Source organism: Chinchilla lanigera, unplaced genomic scaffold, assembly GCF_000276665.1.
Source record: "Chinchilla lanigera isolate Chin_1 unplaced genomic scaffold, ChiLan1.0 scaffold00001, whole genome shotgun sequence".
In the NCBI taxonomy this organism is placed as follows: domain Eukaryota; kingdom Metazoa; phylum Chordata; class Mammalia; order Rodentia; family Chinchillidae; genus Chinchilla; species Chinchilla lanigera.
This window is the reverse complement of record NW_004955402.1, coordinates 50960344-50985759: the sequence shown is the minus strand read 5'-3', so window position 1 is coordinate 50985759 and position 25416 is coordinate 50960344. Positions and strand designations below refer to the sequence as shown.

Below are 25416 nucleotides of genomic sequence, written 5' to 3'. Positions count from 1 at the left end.
ACACCCATTGTTAAAGGAGGGAAGGCTTATTTCAGATCACAGTTTGGAGAGGTTTCTGTCCATAATTGCCTGGTTCCAAGGCATGGTGGCCTGGCAGAGAATCACAGAGGAAAAGTAGTTCATGGTAGGCAGAAGACAGCAAAAGCAACAAGCAGTGCAACAAACAGCAACTTGTCTTTCTTTGGGCAGATAGCTCTCACATCCAGGATTGAAGAGCCTTACTCCTAACATCACACCACGAATCAATCTCATTATAACACCTTTAACCCCAGCATTAGATACTCTAAATTCAGCTACCTCTGAAAAGCCACACCTATGATTCCATGAGGCTTTGTGGGGACATCTATGTATAAGCCGTAACATTCTGGCTCTGGCCCTACAAGGTCTTGTGCACATCCCTTTATGGAAAAGACATTTATTCCATCTCCAAGAGTTGTCAATGTCCTAAAGTTTTTAGCTTTCGTGAAGAGTCCAATTCTAAAGTCTCCTCTGAGATTTAAGGCAAACTCGTGTTCTAGCCTCTGTACAAACAAAAAGGTTAAACACTTCCAACATAAAATGGGATAAAATAAACCTTCCTTTTCCAAATAAAGGGATAGAAAAAAATGGGACCAAAGCAAGCCCAACATCTAGTAGGGCAAACATTAAGTCCTACAGTTCTATGTCCAATATCCAAGGAAGCATGGGACAAAATGTGAACTCCAAGGTCATAGAGAAGAACTAAGAGTGTCATAATGGCTCTACTGCTATAGCAATGGAGATGTTTGTAGCTCCAATGACTTTTCTATTAGTCTGGCTTTGCTCACTTCTGGAGCTTTACCCAGATGATCAGTTTCCTGGCTTCTCAGCCTCCTAGGCCTTCACTGCACCTTCAGCTTAACCCTCACAGGTTAACACATTGTCTTCTCAGTGACACTGCTTGGCCTTCCAGGCTTTCTTCTGAAATCTGGGTGGAAGCCTTGGAGCATTTGTTTGAGCATTCTGGTCTTCTGAGCTCTGACTAGAATCTCCTATTAAGTACAACATATGACATTCCAAGGATTATTCTTCAGCTGGTATTTCCAAACCTTTTCAAATTTCCCACAAGCCAGTTCCAAAAGCTCCTGTATGACATGGTCAGGTAGAGTCACAGCAATGATGCCACTTCTCCTGTACCAAATCCTGTTTTAATTATTTTTTTCATTACTGAGACGAAGTATCAAACAGCTAATGTTAGGGGAGGGAAGGATTATTTCAGCTTATGGTTTGTAGAGCTTTAAGTCCATAATTGTCTGGCTCCAAGGCAGGGTTGAATGGCAAAGAGTCATATCAGAGGAGAAACTGTTCACAGAAGGCAGAAGGCTGCAAAAGCAGCAAGTAGGATGTGACAAGCAGCAACTTTCCTTCTGTCCCTTATATGATATCCAGACTACCCACCTTTAGAGCAGGCAGCACTACATACAAGTTGGAGCATCTTTAAACCTAGCATCATGAGTCAATCCTGGCATAGCATCCTTCATCCCAGCACCACACACTCCAGATCCAGCTACCTTGGAAAGGCTCCACCTATGATTGCATGAGGCTTTAGGGGGACATCTAGATGCAAGTCACAACAATCCTCCTCCATGTTCTGATAGTCTTAACAATAATTCACTAGGTTTAGCGAGCATTCCTTTGCTCAGGGCCTGCTTCACTTGCATTTGAAGCACTGTGACTTGTTTCTATCACTATTTTGATTACCTTCGCTCCCTTTGGATCTGCAGCCTGTATCATGAGCTTTATCTATTGGGGATCAGATGGCCTAAAGCTGCCTTTTCTCCTCACTCCACATGTACTTTTTCCTATATTGTATTTTATCGTGCTTATTAAAGACTAAGTCACATTAACCAATTGACTTATCCCATTTTGTGGCCGCAGTTGGAGTTTCTGGGGTTCCCTCCTAATATCTGGTACTGACTGAATAATAAAGTATTACCCCAGAATAATTTGATCTTTGCTAGACTATGAATTGCAACAAAATTATTATGGACTATCTTTTCAAGCCAGTGTGGAAATTCAGGTGAGTATTCATCAGAGCCCTGACTGATAGTTCTGTGAATTTATCACAGTTTATGCACTTTGGCATGTCCCAGCACATACCCATTAAGATGGACAAGAGGTACAGCTTCCATTTGGCTTTCCTGCCCTCTGAGTCATAATTCCACCTGTCCCTTCCTTGGGGTACAAATAAGCATCAGTTGGCTGAGTACTATTGGGTGAAGCTGCACAGGCTACACCCTTCACCTGACTTACAGCTCTTCTGACTTACAGCTTTCTCTCTTGCTGCTATGCAGCAGGAAACCAGGATGAGCTCATCACCATATCTCCGCAGGTCAGTGTAAAGCCAGTGTTAATTTATGTAATTCCATCAGCAAGCTTTTCAGAGTCTTCAGAAAATGTCCACGGTTTCCCTCTGCACTGCTGAATACCCATAACTGAAGAGGGGATTTGAACCCAGGCAGTCCCTTCTTCACCTGCCACTTGTTGAAGGCGTAGGATGGTGGAAGACATATATATTTAGTTCACTGAATTTGAGTCCTTGTGGTAGGAAAATTCAAACCTGTAATGAAGTGGCTTAGGAGGCGGTCCCTATCTCCTGGAGTAACAATGTGAAAGTGGGTAAGGAGGTAGTCGGAGGTGGGGAGAGCTGACAAGAGGGAGTCCTCCTCAGCATCAACCTGTGAGGAAGGATTAATTCTAAGGCAAAATCAGGCTTTTGATATAGAGCCATGAAAGCTTGAACATAAGACACCTCTGAACAATTCCCGCGTTTCTTTTAAGCAGGGATGGATGATGCCCAGCGTTAGATGAGTCTGTAGACTGATGGAGTAAAAATTAAACTGTAGAAACCTAACAAGTCTTTTCCTAGCTTTATCTAAAAACCTAACAAGCTATTTCCTAGCTTTTTTTTTTTATAGCTTTACCAACCTATTTGTGCAAATATAACAGAGTATCTTCTGGCAAATTCCTGAGATTTTTGGCCCTCAGGTCATCCCGGTAAAGGTAAACTCCTTGGGATTAGGACATAGAAACCCTAAAGATTTCCCTGCATGTATTTCCACATGGGAAACTTACAAGGCATCTTAGGTCAAACTGTTTTTTTCACCAGGACCTCCTAGTAGAGCCGAACTCCTCGGGTGTACATATATATGGCCTGTGTGGGCACCAGCACCGCTTAGTTTGAACCTTTGGATATCCACCTATGTCACAACCCATCTTCTGGACAAGGTCCAGCATTTTGCTTTCCTACTAGCTGTATACCTCTAGCCATTTATAAAAGCATCTAATGTCACATTATATCTGTCTAAGGAGGGGTAGTAAGTAATTCCCTCAATAATACTATGATAAATATTCTGCATAGGTGCCCCTTGGGATCCCTGGCGGACAGAGGTGATTTAACAAATAGTCTTTAGTCATGTCCCGCTATTTGCCAGTAGGTGGCAGTCTAAGAACAGGGGTACTATGTGTCTCTAGGAAAAAAGACCTAAGGGAGCCCATTTTCACTAGCAGTCCAAGTAGGACCTAACTTTTAAAACTTGAGCCCTTATGGAGTAACCTCATCTTCTTCTGTTCCAAACTCCCCTATTGTTTCACTATTTTACAGTACAAAAGGATACACTTTTTTGACTAATGAAAGTTTCACAATAAAAAGGCAAATATAAACTTTAAAATGAAAACTCAGTTAGCAACTACAGGTTACACATCCTTTTATAATATCAGAATCAAGTAGGTGAAGAAAGTAAGGGAGCTAGTGTTAAGGAGGTAACCCTAGGAAGAGAGATCGTAAACTAGTTAGATAATCAGTAAGCGCTAGGACTTAGGAGTTAGAGTTGAAGGCGAAAGGGGCTGACACATCCCTCTCACTGTGTACCGATCACTGCCACAAACCTGTGCACTTTAAAGTGGAAAAGGTCACAAGTTTCTCTCCCCACTCTGTCAATATGAAGTGTGCTATGCTGGTTTTCTATCCTCCAAGTCTATGTCATTCCTAGTTGACAAGTACCAGGAAACAAGTCAATGGATTTGAGATTTCTTATAATTGAAAGCCTGAGAGAGAGAAAGAAGGGGAAGAAGAGGATGGAGGTTCTCCCAAAAGAGAGAGAAAGAATGAAAACAAACCACAGAGAGGTACCTGTTTGGCATAAGTCCACAGACTCCATCAGATCTCAGAAACGTTAACCAGTCCTCGAATGTCGACCTAAATCCACAGAAACCAGAGCATGCTCTCAGCCATCCCCTCCAAAAAATGAAGCCATGGCATCAGGCAGGCTGAGCCCACTCCACTTGGTCCCTATAGAAAAATCAAGGAGGCAGCCGGAGATATCCTCCCCCTTGCCAAAGCACCCTGAAGCAAGGGTGGGCCATGACATTGATAGCCAAGGCTCTTATTGCGGGTTGAGGGCTCACACAAACTGAAGACATTTGCTGGCTGCCTGCCACTGTCTCACCCCAACTTCAGCCCTTCAGTAGCATCAGAAAGCCTGAGTGACAGAGACCAACAGCCAAAGGGGTTTCACAAACACATACTGTACTGGTGTGGAAGCACACCCCCCCCCCATGGTGAAGGTTAAAGCTCTTTACTTCTAGTCATCTCCTCATCCGGGTACTTTTCCACCTCACAGAATGTGGCAGACGGTGATCAGTCATCCGTTCTGGGCACACAACAGCCATTATGGGCCACTTGTGGAATGGAGACAGGGAAGAAAATCTTGAAAGAGAAGAAGTAACCATTTTTCCTGGATGGACTGCTGGTTTTGGATTGCTAGCTTCTATCTGTTGAGCCCTAGCTAGGCTACTGGCTGCTGGTTTGTGGCTGGCTCGCCAAAAATGATACAGTGTGTTGACGAGTCCAAGAGATACATTCCAGATTCTTGTATATGTCAAAAGAACAAAGGTAGGAATACTTCTGTTGGTCAAAGAAAAAAACAGCCACATTTACCGAAGTTACCCGCAATGATGTGCTCAGAGTGTGGGCTGGTTCCAGTAGAAAGAAAATGGTGACATGAATAGGGCAAATATGGTGCAGGACTACAGGGGAACAGGAAGGGAAAAGATAAATCAGTTTGGTGCCTCTCAGTGGATCTCCAGGTAAGATTAATAGAAATGATGGGGAGTGAGCTGAATCATTTCAGGGCCACTTGGTATGCATGATTCTTCCGCAGTTCACTGTTTTAATTACATGCATGACATATAGTCTTTATGTGTGAACCATGTGTATAGTTCAAGTGGGGAAAATGTTGTGGTAGATCATGCTGTGGGTTCTAAAACGTATGTACTCTGTCCTGCAGTTTTAGAGATTTCCTGAGTCTTTGTTATTCTTATTTCTACTTTACTCGGGATCAGGATTGGCCCTGGGATTTTCCCATATTTGGGTGGCTGGAGTGGGAGTTGCTCCACAGGATCCCTTGTTCTACTTGGACTAGAGCCATCGGGTTGTGCTGACACAGGAGTGTGATGGTCAAAGGAAAGAATGTGAGATGAAGCTGTATGCAAGCAACTGATTGTAGAGGTTGAAGAGGCTTTGATAAAATCAGTCTTACATGGCCTGTTAAAAGGATCTTAGATGGTGGTGGCTTCAAACATTGTTGGAATGGAGGTAGTGTATGCGATGATAAACTGAATCAGATGTTTAGTGCTTGTAGTTTTCATAATTGCTTCAGGAGCCAAGAAAGGAAATAGGGTTTGAGTCACCGTCAGTGAATCCCAGAAGGAAAGAGCAAAGTCCCAGTTGATATCATCTTTATAGAGCCTTCCATCTGACAATTGTAAAAGTATAAATTTCTGGCATTACTTGAGAATTTTGGAAGTGTAGCAAAGCAAAATCATTAATTTCCATAGATTCACTATTCCTCTCTGGAGTATTTCTTTTTTTTTTTTTTTTTTTGTGGTTTTTCTCCGGTACTGGGAACCGAACTCACGACCTTGCGCTTGCCAGGCAGACGCTTTGCCGCTGAGCTAAATCCCCAGCCCCTCTATGGAGTATTTCTGTGCATTTGCATTTTGTAAAAGCTCAACTTCAAGAGGATTCCACTGTGCAGCCATGGTGGAAATTTATTGCATTCAGCAGATAATATTCAAAACAATGACAGTTGTTTCTTATTTTCCATTGTTGTTGATACATAGTTTGAAATTTGTACAAATGTGAACTTTGAACAATTGTTCCTAAGAGAAATGTATGGGAAAACTGCATTTTGGAAGCCTCCGGTCAATATAACTTTTATCAATGAACATATAGCCTGGCGTTATATATGTTTCTATTTAAAGATATCTTACTTAATGCATTTCAATTTATTACCAACATTGAAACCACAACCAACAGCACTGTAACTCACATCAGAACGAAGTTTACGTGATACTTGTATTTTTGTATGTTATGTACATCACAGCTTTCCTGCACCTAAAAACGTTGGACAACAATATACTATTACATATTTCAAGGGCCTTTTAAATAGCAAAGTTACTGTTAAAAATTCACAAAATGTCATGTTTATCAATTGACTTTGTATTTTTGCCACAGTGTGCATATATATCCACAAATAACCATTTGAAATTATAATTGATTTTCAGATTAAAAATAAATTTCAGGCAGTAGACAAATTATTGAATATAGTATCTACAATTAATGAAGAACTATTGTATTTAAAGTTCTTTCTGTTTTTGATGTCTCATTTTTTAAAGAATTTCTGACTTGAAGGGTACCTTTCATACTGCCCCTCTTCTCAAGAACTTGAGATCTCCCTTGTTCCACTTGTAACCACCAAAATTGTTCTGTGAACCTCTCTTTCAGTAATTTACAAAACATTTTTATAAACTTATTCTTTCTTCCACTGGCAACAATATTTAAGTGTGATTTGCTTTATTCTCATTATTATGGAGTAAAGAAGAATTGGAAAATTAAAAATTTTCCGATTAAAACTAATCAAGTTATTTGAAAAAAATTAAAAATATAGACAATGACGGCTTTTCAAAAGCTGTCATATTTGCATCTTAAACTGTCCTTTCACTTTTCAGTTTATGAGCGTACATGAGTGGATAAATGGGTCTGAATGAGGACTGAAGCACAATATACTTTTCAATTCATAAGGTAAATGCAGACTTAGTAACATTAACTGATAAAACTGTCGACCTAATTACTAAAGTTGAAGATACATTTCAATTATATTCTTCTAAATGGCTTTGTACATAATGTTCATTAATATCTCACAAAGTTAAAATGAGACATAAAATGCATAATACAGACTAATATTATTTTTGGTCACATAACCTAAAATGTTTTACAAAGGGGACTAATGGTAAAAATGTAAAGGAGGATCATTGTGAGTTCAAGACCAGCCTGGGCTGCAAAGTGAGCTCAAGGCCAGCTTGAACTGCATAGCCAGACCCTGTGTCAAAAAAGACAAAAAAAAAAAAAAAAAAAAATTCAAAATATAAAAAAGCTCACTAATTTTGTAAATTTTTTCACACCTCAAATCAAACTCAGGACCTTGTGCTTACCAGGCAGGTGCTGTACCACTGAGCTATGTCCCTGACCCTTAATTTTGTAATTTTGATGGTGGAAAAAAAGCACAACTAACTAAATGTTCTTCCAACATCAGAAACCATATAGCAAGAGATTGAAAGATGTACTTCTAATCTTTTCTATGTTCAAAAACAAAAAAAGTAAAGCACCAAATTAGAAAATTTTCTTCATTTTAAATAAGTACATTTTAATATCTTTATTGAAGAAAAATGTACAGATATGTAAGTACAAGTACAGTAGCTGGGCGTGGTGGTGAGGGAGGCTAAGGCAGGATGATCACTGCAAATTCAGGGCCACATACTGAACTCAGGTTCAGCCTAAACTACACAGCTATATCGTGTCTCAAAAAATTAAAACTTTAAAGTAGAAAGAAACCAATAGTAAAAAATGTATAAAGTAAATAACCTATTTTAATAATTTAAGTATAAATGCTGTTATTTTTCTTTAAAAATATATCTGAAATTCTAAATTATTACTTAAGACTTCTTTTGCATCTGAATAAATGGGGAGCAAACCTGAAGTATGAGTGCTATGGCTTATGTCTAGCTGTTCCCCCAAAGCCTCATGTGCTCATAAGTGGTAGTTTTGGGAGGTTGCTGAATCTAGAGTGTGTGGTGCTGGGGTTAAGTGGGCATGATTACTAAATTAATCCCACTGATTGCTTTAGTATGGCGCTGAGAGCGAGTAATGGGAAGGTCACTGAATAGGCAGGTGCCCTGAACTAATATAAAGGAACAGACAGGAGGGAGCACTGTTGATGCTGCTGCTGCTGCTGCTGTTCCTGCTTTGCTAATTGCTGCTTCCCTGCTCTCTGCCTGGCCCACTTTGCCATGGACTGATTCTTCTCTGTGATGCCCTTCTGCCCTCCCACCCTGCCTTGGAGCCAGGTGACTATGATTGAAACTTCTACCAGTTGTAGACTGAAATAATCCTTTCCTACTTTAACTTGTGGGTGTCACGTATTTTGTCCCAGCAATGAGAAAAGGAAGTGAGACACTGAGAAAAAGGGAAGGTCTGAAACTCCTTGGGATGTAATCAAAAGTGTTCCAGGTTATAACGATTCATAGAATAAATAGCTCCAATTTTATGTGGTTGGAAATTCCACTACTTCTCATGGTTGTAAATACTCACCATAAGTTACTGAACCTGATCTATTAAACAAACTGCAGTTGTCCTTGGGGGTCATCATCATATTCTTATCCTCCTGTGAAACAGATATTTAGGACCCATAAATGAAAGGCCAGTTCATTTTTTCTTTTTTTTTTTTTTTTTCCAGCAATCAAACTCAGGACCTTGTGCTTGCCAGGCAGGTGCTGTGCCACTGAGCTGTATCCTCAGCCCTTTTCACCTTTTTCTTTGCTTTTCTTTCAAAAATAGAAAAAAAGTCCACAGTTCACTGAACTATTACTAAATCTACATTAGTTGTATATTATGCAGAAAATTATCCCTACCCCCACATCACCATCAAGAATCCATTAGCTGCTTTTGTTCAGTCTAGGTTGAAAGTCTAAAATCACCTTTTAAACTTATTTTTATTTCAGGCACATTTTCTTGCCCTTTGTTGCATCATGCAGAACCAACTTCCATGGCCTCTCCCTTTCAAATTTTAAAAATTTAGTTTGAAGTATGTCCAGGGCTTCTCCAGTGAAAAGATCAGAGATCACCAGTGAACAGCTTGCTATTTATTTCAAGTCCTACATGATGGAGTTACTTTTTCAACCTACCTATAAGTTTCCTTCTCTCGAGGCAACAGGCATGAGATTGTGAGCTGTGTACCCAGGACAGCTAATGGTGTAGTTCAAAGGCTTGAGCCATTCTGACTTATTCTGCAAACAAAGAAAACAACATCATTCTATCTAACATGTCATAGTTATCCTGCATACAACCAAATGACCAGTTTCCCAAGAGAAAAGTGGAGGCCAGGAGTATGTTTACTCTTTCCCTGATGTCTCAAATTTAAATACTATGGTGTAAACCCAAAAATACTTAACTATTGTGATATAAAGTCAATATATTTTAGGTATATGCTAAAGGAATAAAAGAGAGAAGAAAACAAAATAAACAAGAAGAAAAATCTTAGTTTATGCAACATTTCTATTTCTCTTATTTTTTTTGTGTGTGTGTAGTGAGGAAGAGAACATGAAACAGCTTCCATTTAGTTGTGGATTTTTTTTTTGGTACTGGAATTGAACTCAGGACCTTGTGCTTGCCAGGAAGGTGCTTATGCCATTGAACAATCACTGGATCTATAGCTTCCATCTGGATAAAGAGCAATTCTGAAAGTTAAAAAAATATGCAGTTGACCAGAAATTATAAATACTGTCAGTCGTATTATTAGGAAATTCAAATTAAGATGGAATAAATATTGTATCAGCATATAAACTCAAAAATAAAACACCTTTCTCTAGATACAGCAAAAAGTAATTTGCTATTATTTGGTTATAAATATGTACATTCATTGAAATGTGTGAAATTAATTGAAACATATTTTGTTGAAAGTAAATTGTCTTTGTTATATATTTAAATTTTGACAATGGAAGATTTTCCTTTGGTTCAGAATTTTCATTCATAGATTGTATTCCACAGGGGAAATAGAGAGAGAGATGTATATGAAAGAATATTTATTATAGCATCATTTATACAGCAAAACATGGAAAGTACTTAAAGATTAAAAATAACAGTAAATGAGTGCAGTATTTTAGACAAATTCTATGACTGTTTTGTTTTTTACTAATTTCTTATGAATGAATCTTAAAAATGATTTCATTATTATACTCAGTAAAATCTAGATGTATGTCTGATGATCTATATGAAATGTTTTATTAAATCATTACTGATCAAATATCAGTAATCTAAGTGGTTCTGTTATAGGCAGCTAAATTAGGTAGAAATATGGTAGGCAGTCAGATAAGACCATGCCCTCATGGGAGTCAGTGCAGAAGATGAGAACACATCAAAACTGTGGTGGAGGAGCATCTGAAGATTAAATTCAGAGGGGCCAGATTTACATGCTTCTCTAAGTTATGTAAACAGAAGCTTGAGATTCTTGGGTTCACTCTTTTGAGATTTCGCATTATCTTGTTAGGGTTGGGCCATCCTCTCCTATCCACTAAGACCAAAACCTCTAAGACTAAGACTAGTACTACTAAGACAAAGACTAAAGAGAAGATTAAGAGTATAGGTTAACAATCAAATTTAATGATGTAATTCATATGCCCTTGCTACCACTGGATCAATATTACCTAAGCAATTCTACTTGCAATCTTACTGGTTGATCATAATTTTGACCCACATTGTACCAGACTCATAATTTTGCTCTATAAAATTTCCTTTGAGAAGTGGGCTTGTTGTCAATTCATTTGGGACACCTCCTGTCTCTCAGGAGCTATTCCTGTTCACCACTCTATTCCCCATTCTTATTCTCCAATAAATTTTCCTGCTCTTAACTTTTGTTGTTTCCTAGAATTTGTTCTTCAACTTCAGAGAACATGCATTTGGTGTATTCGACATCTAGGATTAACCCCTGTATCAATTCAACCTAATTTTTATATCCAAAAGTATATCTGTGTGTATGTGTGCTTGCACATGTATAAAATATATGCCTAAATGAATTATACAGATGCATATTTTATACATGTGCGTACATACTTATACGTACATACAATTTTGAAGTGTTCTGTTTGAAATATTAGCAGGAGTATTTCTAGGAGTTGCAATAAAAGCCGTGGAAATCAGTATGGAGATTCCTAGAATAAAAAGACCATTTTATCCAGCTTTTGCCCTCCTAGATATTCTCCCAAAAGAGTTAAAGACAGCATAGTACAGTGAGACATAGAGAGCTATGTTTACAGGAGCATAATTCATAATATCTAAATCTTGGAAGCAAAGTATGTATCCATCAACAGATGATGGGATAAAGAAAATGTGGTATGTACCCACAATCGAGCACTAGTATGTCACAAAAAGATGTATTTGAATCATCTTTAGGAAGATAGATGTACGGCGAAATCATAATATTAAGTGAAACAAATCAGATACACATCACATTTTCTTTTATATGAGACAATAAAAATGAAAATAAAGAGGAAAATAAAAGTTAGATAATAGGAAATAGTAAGACAGAATTTTATCAGATGGCAAGGGGATCAAGAGATGTAGGAAAGGGGAAGGGAGTGGAGAGAAAGGGGATAAAAATTAGCATTAAAATGTGCTATGCGGACTTTTGGGAAGATGCCAGTGTCAAGCAGCAACAAATTAGCCTGTCCAAGATTTGGAATCCAGACTATGGAAAATAACAATTTGGGGATGAAAACAGGGAGGGAGATGGCATAGTGGTACATGCCTGTAATCCTCCTATTGGAGAGTTCAAAGCAGGTGGATTGCTGTGAATTTGAGGAGCTTGAGTTACATAGTCAGTCCAAGGCCAGCCTACACTAAAAATGAGGCCCTGTTCAAAACAACACAAGAAGAAGGAGAAGGAGAAGGAGAAGGAGAAGGAGAAGGAGAAGGAGAAGGAGAAGGAGAAGGAGAAGGAGAAGGAGAAGGAGAAAGAGAAGGAAGAAGCAGAAGGAGGAGGAAGAGGAGAAGGAGGAGGAGGAGGAGGAGGGCAATAAGAAGGGGAAGAAGAAGAAGGGAAAGAGGGAGAAGGAGTAGAAAAAGAAAAGAGGTGGATCCTTTCAAACCAGGAATAGTCTGATGAACTAACAAAGTTGAGAAAAAGAAGATATAAAAATCCTGAATAAGCCACTATCAGTCAGTGAAGTTGAAGAAATAATAAAAATATTGCAAACTAAGCAAAGCCAAAGTCCATGTTGATTCATTGCCAAATTCTGCAAGAACTTTAGAGAATATATAACACCAGTACTCCCAAAATTCTTTAATAGAATTGAAAGGGAAACAGTACTCCTAAAGTTATTCCTGGAAGCAAGCATTATTCTGATTCCCAAACCAGAAAAGAACCCAACAAAAAAGAGAACTGTAGGCCAATCTCTTTAATGAGCATAGAGGCAAAAATCTTCAGTGAGATAATAGAAAAAAATGCAGGAAATCATCAAAAAGATGATACATCATGGCCAAGAAGGACTCATTCCAAAGGTGTGGGGATGGTTCAACATACCCAGTATCAGTAAATGTAATACACCACATAAGTATAAGACAGAACAAACATGACATGATCATATCAATACATACAGAAAGAGCATTTGACAAATTCCAACATCCATTCAGGATTAAAAACTCTGTTAAAATGAAATAGAAGGTTTTTATTTCAAAGTGGTAATAAATCCATCTATGACAAACCAATAGACAGCATCATAATAAATGAAGAGAAACTGAAAACTTTCCCTCCATAGTCAGGAACAAGACAACGATGTTCACTATAACCACATCTGTTCAGTATACTTTTCAAATCATTAGCTAGAACAATAAGACACGATAAAGAAATAAAAGGGTTATGAATATGGAAGGAAGATATTAAATTATCATTATTCTCTGATGACATGATCCTATACATAGAAGATCCCAAAAACTCCACCAAAGTCTCCTAGAACTAATATTCAAACATGGTAGCATAGAAAGACACAAAGTCCACACTGAAAAATCAGGAGCTCTACTGTACACTAATAGCAAATGTAACAGAGATGGAAATTAGAGAAACATTACCCTTTACAGTAGCAGTAAGAATAATGAAATACTTAGGAATTAAAATAACCAAGGAAGTAAAAGACCTGTACAGTGAAAAATATAGTTCTTTGAAAAAGGAGACTGAAAAGGATATCAGAAAATTGAAAGATATCCCCTGTTTTGAATAGGAAGAACCAATATATTTAAAATGGCCAGATTTCCAAAACTGTCTTATAGATTTAATGTAGTCTCAATCAAAATAGTAGTAACATTTATTACAGAACTAGAGAACACAATTCTAAAATTATATGAAGCCAGAAGAAACCTAAAATAGTAAAAGCAATTCTGGGCAGCAAGGGCAAGGCAAGGGGCATCACAATCTTGGACTTCAAGTTACACTACAAAGCTACACTGATTGCAAACAGTATAGTATTGTTAAAAAACAGACTCATAGGTCAATGGAAAAATAGAAGCCAGATACCCTCAGCTATATTATCTTTGACAAAGAAGCAAAATTTCTCCACTAGAGAAAAGACAAACTCTTTAACAAACAGTCCTAGAAAACTCAGTATTCACTTGCCAAAGTTCAACCTACACCCATACCTCTCACCATGCATTAAACAAACTTGTAAACATTGAAATGGAAGCACTTAATATGCTACAAGACAAAATGAATAAAACTCTTAAAGACAGATGTAGGCAAACTTTCTGAACAAAATACCAGTTGCACAAAAAATAATACAAAGAATCAATAAATGGTATTGCATCACATTAAAAAAAAAAACCACTTCTGCACAGTAAAGAAAACTACTAACAGAATAAAGAGACCAGCTACAGAATGGAAAAGAAAATAGCAAGCTACTCATCAGACAAAAGAGTAATATTTAGAGTATATAGAGAATTCAAAAAGTTTTAGATGCCCCTCAGATTTAAAGACCCAGTTAGAAAAGTGGACATCTGAAATGAATAGACACTTCTCATATGAAGAAATACAAATGACCAATGAATACATGAAAAAGCATTCAACCACTATGGAAATTTCTTAAAATGCTAGAAAGAGAAATTCTTTTTGACCTAGTTATCCTCTTGTAGGTATCGTCCCAAAAGAGTTAAAGACATCATACTACAAGTGAGGTTTGAATAATTCTGGTTATAACACCACAATTCATGGTAGTTAAATCTCAGAAGAGCCTATGTGTCCATCCACAGATGAATGGATGAAGACAATGTGGTATTTATACACAATGGAGTACTATTCTGCCGTAAAGACTGATAAACTTGAGTCACTTGTTGAAAAACAGATGTTCCGTGAGACCATAATGCATGGTGATTAATTTTATGAAAGCTTTTAAGTTAAATAAATGAATCTGATGTTGGAAAAATAAAAGGAGCGAAGAAAAAGGAAAGAAGAACCAAAATGTGTTATGTACATGTACCAATTCCCTACAGTGAACATAATCATTATGCACTCAAGCATCTACTGATAAAAGGAAAAAAAAAGATGTGCTATGTATCAACTCCACACAATAAATGTAAATATTATTCACAGCAAGCATGTAGTATTTTTTTGTCAGAAGTTCAGTTGAATGCTTTCCCCTTTAGGATTCTCTGCTTTTTCTACTATTAGAGTTACTGTTTAAATGATAATGAAAGCCTGAGGATGTAACTCAGTGGTAGATTGGTTGCCTAGCATGCATATGGTTTGTGATTTTAATCCACAGTACCAGAGAAAAAAAGAAAACAAAATTAAAAAATTGAAAACTTGAAACCTATCAGTAAGGTATTCTAAAAAGTTTAACTGTAAAATTTGGAAACTGTTTGGGTTTATTTTTTTGTTTTTCTTTTTCTGGTACCAGGAATCGAACTCACGCCCTTGCGCTTGCCAGGCAAGCACTTTGCTGCTGAGCTAAATCCCCAGCCCCAAAATTTGGAAACTGAATTAAAAGTCTAGTTAAGTAAATAATCATTCAATGTTTAAAAAAATTAATACAACCATTAGAAAGGAAATAATTTGTTAAAAAATAGCAACTTCTCCTTTCAAAAACTAAGTGCTTTGAGAACTTTCACTGTTCACAGAAATTTTATTTGGTAAATGAATTAATAGTAAATGCTTACCAAATGTTGAACAGCTTTTTATCCAGTATTGCAAATTATGCTACATCCCGAAGATATCTATTCTCTATTTACAAGCATGTTTCAGATCAAATGACTCTAATCTTAAATAGACTTATTTTGCAGAATATTACTTTTATAAATTATGATATTAAAGAGTTATAAAAATTTCACCTTAGATTATGTTGTTTTAAATATTATAATAAATTAAAGAATTTGATTTTTTCTTTCCTTACTCCTTTCCTCGTTTCCCTTTCTGTTTTCTTCTCTAATCCTCCAGTAACCATTTATAAAGTTAAAATTATAGCTAATGTGAAGAACTCACAAAAAAACTGTCTTAAATAACTGCAGAAAACAGCTTCAGAAATAATATGGCCAAAGAACAGTGCTATCCACTCTTTAGATATAGCCAAGTCCAAGAGAAAGCACTTAACACCAAAACTAGGAAAACAATTTTAGTTTTCATTCATTAGTTTTTGAATTATTGTGAATGGAGAAAGGTATTATTTCAAGATGTATTTGTGCCTCTTGACATTGTCACTTGATTTCCAGTATGCTCCATTCTTCCTGGTTTTCCGTTCTGGATACCTGATGATATCAGTGGTAGTGAATGCTCTTCAGGTACATCCTGTTTGTTTCTGAGTGCTTTGTGTCAACAGGTTTTGAAAAGGGACATACTGCCACTGACCTTAAGAAGCCCAGAGCTAAATGCCTCGGGCTCAGGGATGTTCTCTTTTCTTTAGAAGCTAAAATAGATTTATCCGATGGGTCACTTATAGAAAAAAAAAGGGTGTTCTTCTTAATGTGATATTTACTGTAAATCTGGCTCCAGAGGAGTGAAAGTGCTTGAGATTTGGGTTTAGAAAGTTGAACAAAATTTCATTACTTTCTGTGTAATAATTTGAGTTAGGTCATCAGAGGCCATTTTAGTGAAGAGTGAAAAAAGATCCAACTCTAGCTTATTCTTTTCCCCATTTCATACTTCTATTTATCTCTATCCCTGGAGAGAAGAGACAAAAGAAAGAAAGCAGGCAAAATTTTAATCAGCTCCTGACTTTGGAGCCTAGTCAGTAGATCAGTGTTACCTTATATAGTCATATATTTGATATAAGTAGGAAAACAAGTGTGTAGCTGATGATAAAATCAACACTTGGGCAATATCAGACAAAAGGTTAGGAGCTATGAACAAGATGTAAATTCTGGGGATATCCATAAAAAGAGAAAAAGTTTAGAAGTGTTACCCCTGTGGAATGCTTGTGGTTACACAAATGCCGAAGAATGAAGTCACAACCACAGAAGTGGGTCAGGAAAGTTTCATTGGAAACAAGGGGAAGAGTAGGTCCTGGATTTCCAGCAGGTCCCAAAGAAGTTACCACTTAGCCTGTCTCAATCTAGAGTCATTTACAGTTAAGCAGGACACAGAATTTCTTAATTACTTAGTGAACGCCTCTTATGGGCATCACTGTGAAGTGAAAAAAATGACCAATTGGAACTCAGGCTCTCTAACTCAGTTCTTTCACATTCTGTTTCTAGCTAACTGGGATTTTAGAAAGAAAACTAGAAGTTTTGCATTATAATTTCCTCACAATTAAGGAAATTGATAGGGAGTGGTTGCCCCTCTCTTTATAAAAGGGTGGGCTCATTCTATACTGAAGAAAAAGTTCACTGTATTGTAAATCTGTCAAAATTCATGAATTTGTAGGTGGTTTTAGGTAAATGGCGATGACCTGGTAAAGAATACAGCCATCCTGAACTTGGGGTTCCAAGTGAGATTTCTCCAAAGTAACTCTAGAGGAAAGTCCGAGTCCAATTTATTGAGCTGGGCTTTTTATTGATAGACTGAGAGCAAGAAATTAGTGAAGGGAGACTAGGTGATTGGGAACAGTTATGTGTCAGTTGGCTGTCAAGAGAATGACTCCTATTTTGTTGTGTCAGGCATACTTTTAAGAAGCAGGGCAGGTGAGGTGGCTACAGGATGTGGGAATGGACTGTGATTTTCCCCAGAGCTCAGACATTTTGGAGCAACCACTCTGGAAACTTGAGGATGTATAAGGTCAGAAATACCAGGTGGCACTTCTCTTTAGGATGGAGGGCTCCCACTCCCGTGTTGCCTAAACAATGCTCATTCCTGGTTCAAAGCCCCAGTTCACCACCTATTATGATTTAATTCCCATTGGTATAGCTGATTCCTAACTATCTCAGGCCCCTACTCTATTTACCTGCCTCATTCATAAGCTAACTAAATAAGCCATCTTCTATAAAAGGGGATTTAATGAGGAGTGATATTTTAGCTGTATCCCCTAAATTTTAATATATAATACATTTCATTATTATTCATGTGATTACTTTGAAGTTATAGTTAATTTTCAAATACAGAAGGATTAACAATTATACATTATATAATAGATATTTCATCAACTGGAGATATTTTGAAACTCATTACATTCTATTTGCAAACAATAGCTGGAAATAATTTATGTTTTCTCAAAAACAATACATTCTGCAGTGACTGGCTGCAGTGTGCTCTATACATCTTTAATAAGCCACATTACTTAACTTGTCTAGAGTATCGCCAATGCATACACGTGAGCACACTCTTTGTTTTAATGGGAGAGATCTTCTGAAATTTAATAAGATGGCTCTGATGTGTTTCTTGGTAGTTTCATTCTTTTTGATTTATACTGGTGTTTTTATTATTAAATTTACTTTTACTGTCTTTTCTATCCTATAAGCTAAACACATTAAGGTGGACTAATAAGGTTGAGTGATATGCATGCACTGGGGCACTGGGATTTAGCAGTTATTTCTATTCATTTTTTTCTATTTTTTTAAATCTGAAAGCACACGAGGTATTTATCATCAGACACAAGTTCTTAGTACACATGTTATTATAGATTAGCGATCCCTCCCCTTGCCTTAATCCTTACCCTAAATGTGATAGGGAAAATAACTCCCAACATGTTAGATGACAGATATGCTGAGTTCATGGCTGCATACCAAGAAATGAACTGGGAAACTGAAGGAGGCCACTATGAAGCAGCCATGAGCAGAACTTAAATTCACAAGTAAACATGTGAATCTGTCCAAAACCTAGGCTGCTTGTCTGGAAGTGGGTGATGGACTCCTAGTAAGCAAACTTCTGTAAGCCATTAATCCCTACTAAACCCTGTAAAGGTGGATGAAACCAGAAAGCCTCAAAGGATAAGACAGGATCACAGCTGAGGACACCTGGGTCCATTACCAACTAGATAAGGACTATAGCCTCAGGCATCTCACTCCTGGGTGGATTAATTTAATACCTTACTTGGAAAAGTCATGGAGTAATTCTGTTATTCTCCAGTACTTCCTATCTTCTTCTGATAATCAAATAAATACAGATCACCCAGAGAAGATCTTGGTCTTAGCCCTGAGAGAATCTCGAATTCTGTGAGGATACTTTGATCCTCCTGGAGCCCTGAAATAACTTCATTCACCTCTTTTTATTTACCTTTTGCTGGACACTTGTTCAGGAGATTGCAGACCTGATCAGCCTACAATAATTAAGGTATATTTTTAATCTAATAAGGAACCAAAGGAATAAGTGAAGAGAGTTAATCCTGGATTTTCAGGAGGGGGTATCAGGTAGATGACCACAAACACTCTTTGTCAAGGGTGTATTGTACAGCAAAATCATAACTTGGGTAACTATTGATTAAACTATAATCAATCTATAAAATTACATGTATAGTTGCTTAGCTAATATTTGTCCAATAGGGAAGTGAGACACAGAGCAAGGATATATTATAAGCATTATTTACTTTTGCTTATCTGTACCTTTTAACATAGGAAGAACAAAGACATTCTTGAAAGGCATGGGAGTGTGAGTTAGGGTGTTTTAATCATCCACAAATGGAGCTGATGCACTGTCTGGGCTCACTGGACCAGGTGGTGATAAGTCTGTTTTAATCTCAATCTTCTATTTATCTGTAGGGAGGCTTGCATACCTGGCTAGCTTGAAATTCACCTGCAGCCACAATTTTGATGTGTCTCCTCTTTTGCACTGACTTCTCTGATACAGCTCTTTTTATGAATTTCTAACTTACTTATCTCTGATATCAGGGCAATATGGGAAAGTCAGATGAATTTTCTTATCCAAGTAGCTAACCAGCTCATAGGCCAGGAATAAAGAAGAAATATTTCCTTTGCTTATAGAGGGGCAGAAAGCATCTGTATACCACTTCTGAAAAACTCCTTACTCCGATTTTTGTCATGTATATGAAAAATTGTCTTTAAGTCAGCAGCTTTTCATTTCATTGCTTCATATATATAATATGCTTTTCTACCGCTGCTTTCAACATTTTCTTCTTAGTTTAGTGATAGTTTGATTATAAAGTGCCTATGTATGATTTTCTTCATATTTATTCCACTTGAGATTGATGAAATTCTTTCATTTTATGAGATTCTTAAAACTTTAAATTTATGTCATTCATTAAATTGGGGACATTTTTCCAATAATTCTTCAAGTATATTTTGTACCATATTCTCTCCTATTCTTCTAGAGTTAGATTTTCATGATGTTTAAGGTTTCCTTTTGTTGTTTCAGGGTAACTTTGCTAAACTCACAACACAAACTGATTGCAGCTGAAAATATCTTCAGTTGTTTTAGTCTTACCTGTAGTACTTGGAAATTATTGCATACCAGCATACCTGTATCCATCAGTAACGTGGTCAGAGTTTATGTGAACAATTTTCTGCTGCATTCTTTGCTTCTCTCCTTTTGGTGCTCCTCCTTGACTCAAGTTCTATAACTTTAGTGGTACCCCTGACAAATGTCTTCTAATTTATCAAGAGAGTAAGAATGCAGGTTTCTAAGATTTAGCCTTTACATATAAAACTGTATTTATTTTCTTAAATTAGGTAGTGACAACATGTGCTAGCTTTTCTACACTTGACTATTTTAATAATATTCCATACGGTAAGGAGTTTCCAGTGTACTGGACAAAAATAAATAGTGGACAGTCTTTAAAAGGAGAGAACTTCAGAGTTGGAAGGCATTTTTTGTGATCATGTTTTGCGATCATCTTGTCTGGCTAGGTAGCAAATTCTACCTAAGAGGTCACCTTTCTTAGCGACACATTGTAAATGACATGTGGTATGCATAGGTAGTCCAAAACTATCCCAATGTTTATTATTAAAAAAGACATGTAAATATTCTAAAAATTTTTGAATATATTTTATTTAATATCATTTTAGACAAGTCATGTACACTTTGTAATCTATTTCTTGAACAGGAGAGTTTATTATTTCAAAATGATATTTATTATGAATAAGGTTAAAAGCCCTCAATGTATAGCTGGAAGAAATGTTTAGTTTTCTGTCAGAATTTATTCTAAGTAACAACAAACCAGATTAAAAATACTTCTTTTTCATCAGTCTCTTTATTATCACTTCTTAAATTTCTTTAAATTACAGATTTTCTGCTAGCACTGCATGCCAGATATTCTTCATCAGTTTTCCATTTGACTGCATTCCTAGGATACTTCAATAACCTTGAAGTAAAACTCACATCCCAAGATACAATCCTTACCAGTTTTATTTATTTATTTATTTGCAAGCAGAGAAATCTGGTGTCAAAAGAAAAATAAAATCTCCCAAAGACATTTAAAAGGGTTTTGATATGCTAATCATTTCCATTCCCAGCTCTTAGAGTCCAGTGGGCATAAAGAATCATACCCATTGACACTCCAGTTAAAAAAGTAGCCTTGAAAATACTGTATACTCTCATTCAATAAAGAACAAGGACATTTATCAGTAATATAAAAGTAAAGGATGGATCCCAGGTCTCCTCATTAATTTTGATACTTTTTAAAATAGTGTTTTAGAATTCTTTCATAGTATTATATTTGCTTGAGACTGATCATACCCCTGGATATCTGAGGAGGGGATGGTGGAGAAAAAAGACAAAGACAAAATTTAAAGAACAATGGGGATCAGGAGGAACTTGTCTCTAGTGGGCAAGGGCAACAATCTCATAGTTGATCCACTTTTATTAGCAAGCAAGAAGCACAGGGGGAGGAGTAACATCTGTTTCAGGGAACAGCAACTATAGAGAATGGGTAGCTAAGGAATAAGTTAATGAGGAACCAGATTTTTTCTGTGTCCAGATGCCTGTACTTTGACAGCTATCCTCAGCAGGTGCTATCTTGGTTCAGGAATGCTGGTTATCACCATTCCGCCCATAGCCAGGGGGCACACAGCATCCTTGTTCCTGTAGCAAGGTCACAAGCTTAGCCCTGTGGGGGTGGGGCTTAAGTCAAGTAGTTACCCCCTATAATCTATCACATAGCCTGGTCCCCAACAAATACAATAATCAACCCCAAATTGAGAAGCAGTATACATTGCTTCTTAAGCGTATTCTGTCTGAAATTTTAATAAAAATAAATCTTTGTTACTTACTATTAATGATTATACTATTTCTCACTGCAACATTATTGGTATAAGACATTATCATTCTGGGATGTATTTCTCAGTGATGTGAGAAGGGGCTAAAACCAACTAGGGTCAAACAAACTGATGTTTAGCTTAATAAAATAAAATTGCATTTACATCAAAACATTAATGAACATTTTGGATAATAAATATACATGAGAAATATTTAAGTAAACATTATCTGGTTGTGAGAGAAGATAAAAAAGTTTAAAAAAAAAGACAACAAGGAGAAAAGGAAAATTATGATTTAAAAAAATCACTTTTGGAATCAATCCCAGTTTATTTTTTATGTTTTTAGTTTTGTTTTTCAAGCCTCAGTTGTCAAATACCCAAGCAGTCAGGCGCATCAGCATTGTCGTGGGAACAGTGCGTTCAATGATCATAATCCTATTTGGATATCAAGCACTTTGAAATGTAAGTATGGCCAAAGAGCTGCATTTTTTTTTTTTTTTACCAATCATGGTTGTCTTTTAGATGTCAAAATTTTACAGAATGCTAACAGATAACAGTTACAAAATTTTACAAGACAAATTTAAAATTAGAACAAACAGCATTTTGCCCTAACAATTATGATGACATTATTACAAGAATTAGGATTTGGCTATTCTCTCTGAAATATATTTAAGCTTTCTTTTTAAAATCAGTTGCATTTGTCTAATTGTAAAATATTAACTAACATAAGTAAACCCTTATTTAAATTTTGTTATTAATAAATAACATTCTTTTTTCAGTAGAGTATACTTGTTTTAGGTATACTATATAGATGACAAAGGTCCAGTCTCTAGTCATTATAAAGACACAGTCTGGACTATACGTTACTTAGGTACATTTAACTGTCACAACACAATCACATAACTGTTGCATAAACATAAACCTGACGGTTCACTATCATTACCAACTTCAATCTGGAAGTCATCAGTATGATGTGATCATGTTTTAAAAAGATTTGTATCCTTGAAGCCCTGTAGACTTGGAAAATGCAAATGCTTTTAATATATCATGAAATTAGCAATAATTTGCATCACAGCTGTAAAGAGATTTTTACATATATTTATTTCGTTTTTACTCTTAAGTGATGACTTAGATTCCTTTAACAGATGTATATAGTATGACAGTAGTGACAAGAATTTAGAGCTCTCACAGGGTTAAGAAATAGTGCTAATGGGCATAGACTTATTGCCCAATATATGTGCATCTTGTGAATATAATTGCACAATTATTTAATCAAAGCTAATTGATACAGGTTCAGATTTAAATGGCTGGGACAAATTTAAAATAATGCCAAAAATTTTGATCATTTCATGTGTCTAAGTCCTAGGTTTAATATCTGTTGCATAAAAGAGAACACTTGTTATTTTTCAAGTACTACTTTTAAGCTTAGTTTTACAGCATATTTTGCCTTTGAGTGGATATACATCTCTTCGCCCAGATATATACGGCATGTTATAAACTAAGATAATAGTTACTCATTTAAATAACTATAATCTGATTATTGAAAACATTTTATAAATTAACATTTATATAATCTTTAACTCTTAAAAGACAATTTTAAAGTAACTAAAAGCCTACCAATGGAAAACACAAGAAATTATCTTAGTAAAATATAAATCTTATGTTTTTAAATCTAGTTTTATTATAAGTTTAATCAAGAAAAATTTAATATCTCAAGAAATATTTACAGTTGTAGACATAGAAAACTTAACCTTTTAATTATAGCTTCTTTAATAACATTTATTGGAGTGGAGTTTAATAAGACTGACAGAAACTGGTGAAACCACCCATTATCGGTGAAAATTGAAGCAAATTGGTTTAGGTAGCTGCTTTTTAGCCATTGAGGGGAGTTTTGTCCAGTTCCTTTTTGATCCAAAAGATCACATGCAGAGAATTTATTTTATTACTTATTATAAAATTATATTTTAGAAATTATGCTGTGGATATAGCTCAGCGGCACAGTGCCTTGCTTCGCAAGCACAGGTGCTGAGTTTGATTCCTGGTACCAAACATAAAAAATAAAAATAAATAGAGATTTAACTGTTAGTAAATTTGAGAAAGAAATCTTAAAGCTTTATGAATTACTAATTTATGAAAACACATTTAAGAGACCAAAATATGTTCTTGTTATTAAAGCCCTAAGAAACCAAGAATACTTGAATTCAGGGATGTAGTTTGATTTTTTTAAATTAGGATTTCCTTATGTCCTTTTTTGTGTATTTTCATTATTTTATCCTATCTCAGTTGGAATTATTTGATTACTTTGGAAATCTGTATTCAATGTAGATATAAGAAAGATTTGCTTTGTTTCCAAGTTTAACTAATTTACACATTTTATTTTCATTCTTGGATCAGGGCTCACTAAATACTGAATAAACTATATTCCCACAGATAGTAGCTATAAACTCTGGAGAAAATAAAGAAATAAATAACATATATGAGGAGACAATTTTATGTATACTCTTACGTTTTACCAGGTATTTTACAACATTTAATAAAACACACTATTTTCTGCATTCTTTTAAATTTGAAAGCACACAAATCCTTCCCAGGAATTTGAAGACTGACCTATGTGAAAAAAAAATAGTCCTTTAAAATGATTTTTCTGTTCCTTATAAAAGACTAGAGTTCATATTTTCTGTAGAATAATCATACAGTAAATTATTTTCAAATAATTATTTGAGACATTTACTTCTATAAAACATCCCTCCACTGTTTTTCATGTATGTTTTGCTAAGAATCTTTGTTTCTACATATTGCTCCTAGTTTTCATGTAAGGATTCTTTATAAGTGATATGGGCATTTAGTCTGTGGTTCAAAGCATTCGTAAAGGCTTTATGGGCTTTAATTATGGGCAAATGTCATTACAATCACCTAATACTCTGACAGCAGTGGTTGTTCTTCAAGGCTTTAGATCTCTGTGTTATAAACGTGTAATGGTTGGTATAATGTGTCAGTTTGAGTTTAAAAGTTTAACTAAGTGACTCACCAGGAGGCCAGGGTCCTCACTTTGTAAACATCCTCATCCTGTGCAAGAGAAGGGCAGGGCAATGGTGTGAGTGCTACACCCACCCTAAGAAGGATAGCCTGCATACAGTATAAGGGAGAAAAAGAGGCTGGCTCTTTCTCCCTCTTTTTGCTCTTGGGGCTTTTACCGTCTTCTTCTGATTCAACTGTTGCCCCTGTACCACGCCACCCTGCCTTTGAGCCAGTTGATTACAAACTGAAACCACCACACTGTGAGCTAAATAACCCTTTCCTTCCTTAATTTTGGGCATAGGGTATTTTGTCTTAGCAGTGAGAGAAAAATAACCATGAGAAGTATCTCAGTGAGGTTCTCTGCTTGAGGGAATATATGTTTCCATTTTTGATCATCTTAGAACAAAATCAATCTTGGGATTTCACTGCTTATTAAAAGTACCTCCTAGTTTGTTGGGCCCTAAGATGACTTTGGAGATATTTGAGGATCCCCTAAAGAGAAAGGAAGCACAGAAATCCCACGTTCAGCCTACTTGATAAAAGGAAGACTCAAAATTGAAAAAAGCTGCTTTCTGGGCGTTTTTCCAGTGCATGTTGGGGAACTGATTAAAAAAAAAAAAAAACCCTGCCTGTATTGTGGATGCAGTAGTCCTGCATCTTCTTGAGAGTCAACTTGAGGCTTCACGGTGTTTGCACACTGCAGACAC

The 25416-nt window shown here is 36.2% G+C and overlaps 1 pseudogene; it reads right to left on the bottom strand.

Annotated features, from left to right (window-relative positions):
- The window catches only part of LOC102010436, a 71453-nt pseudogene that overhangs the window by 21898 nt on the left and 24139 nt on the right, over positions 1 to 25416 (bottom strand).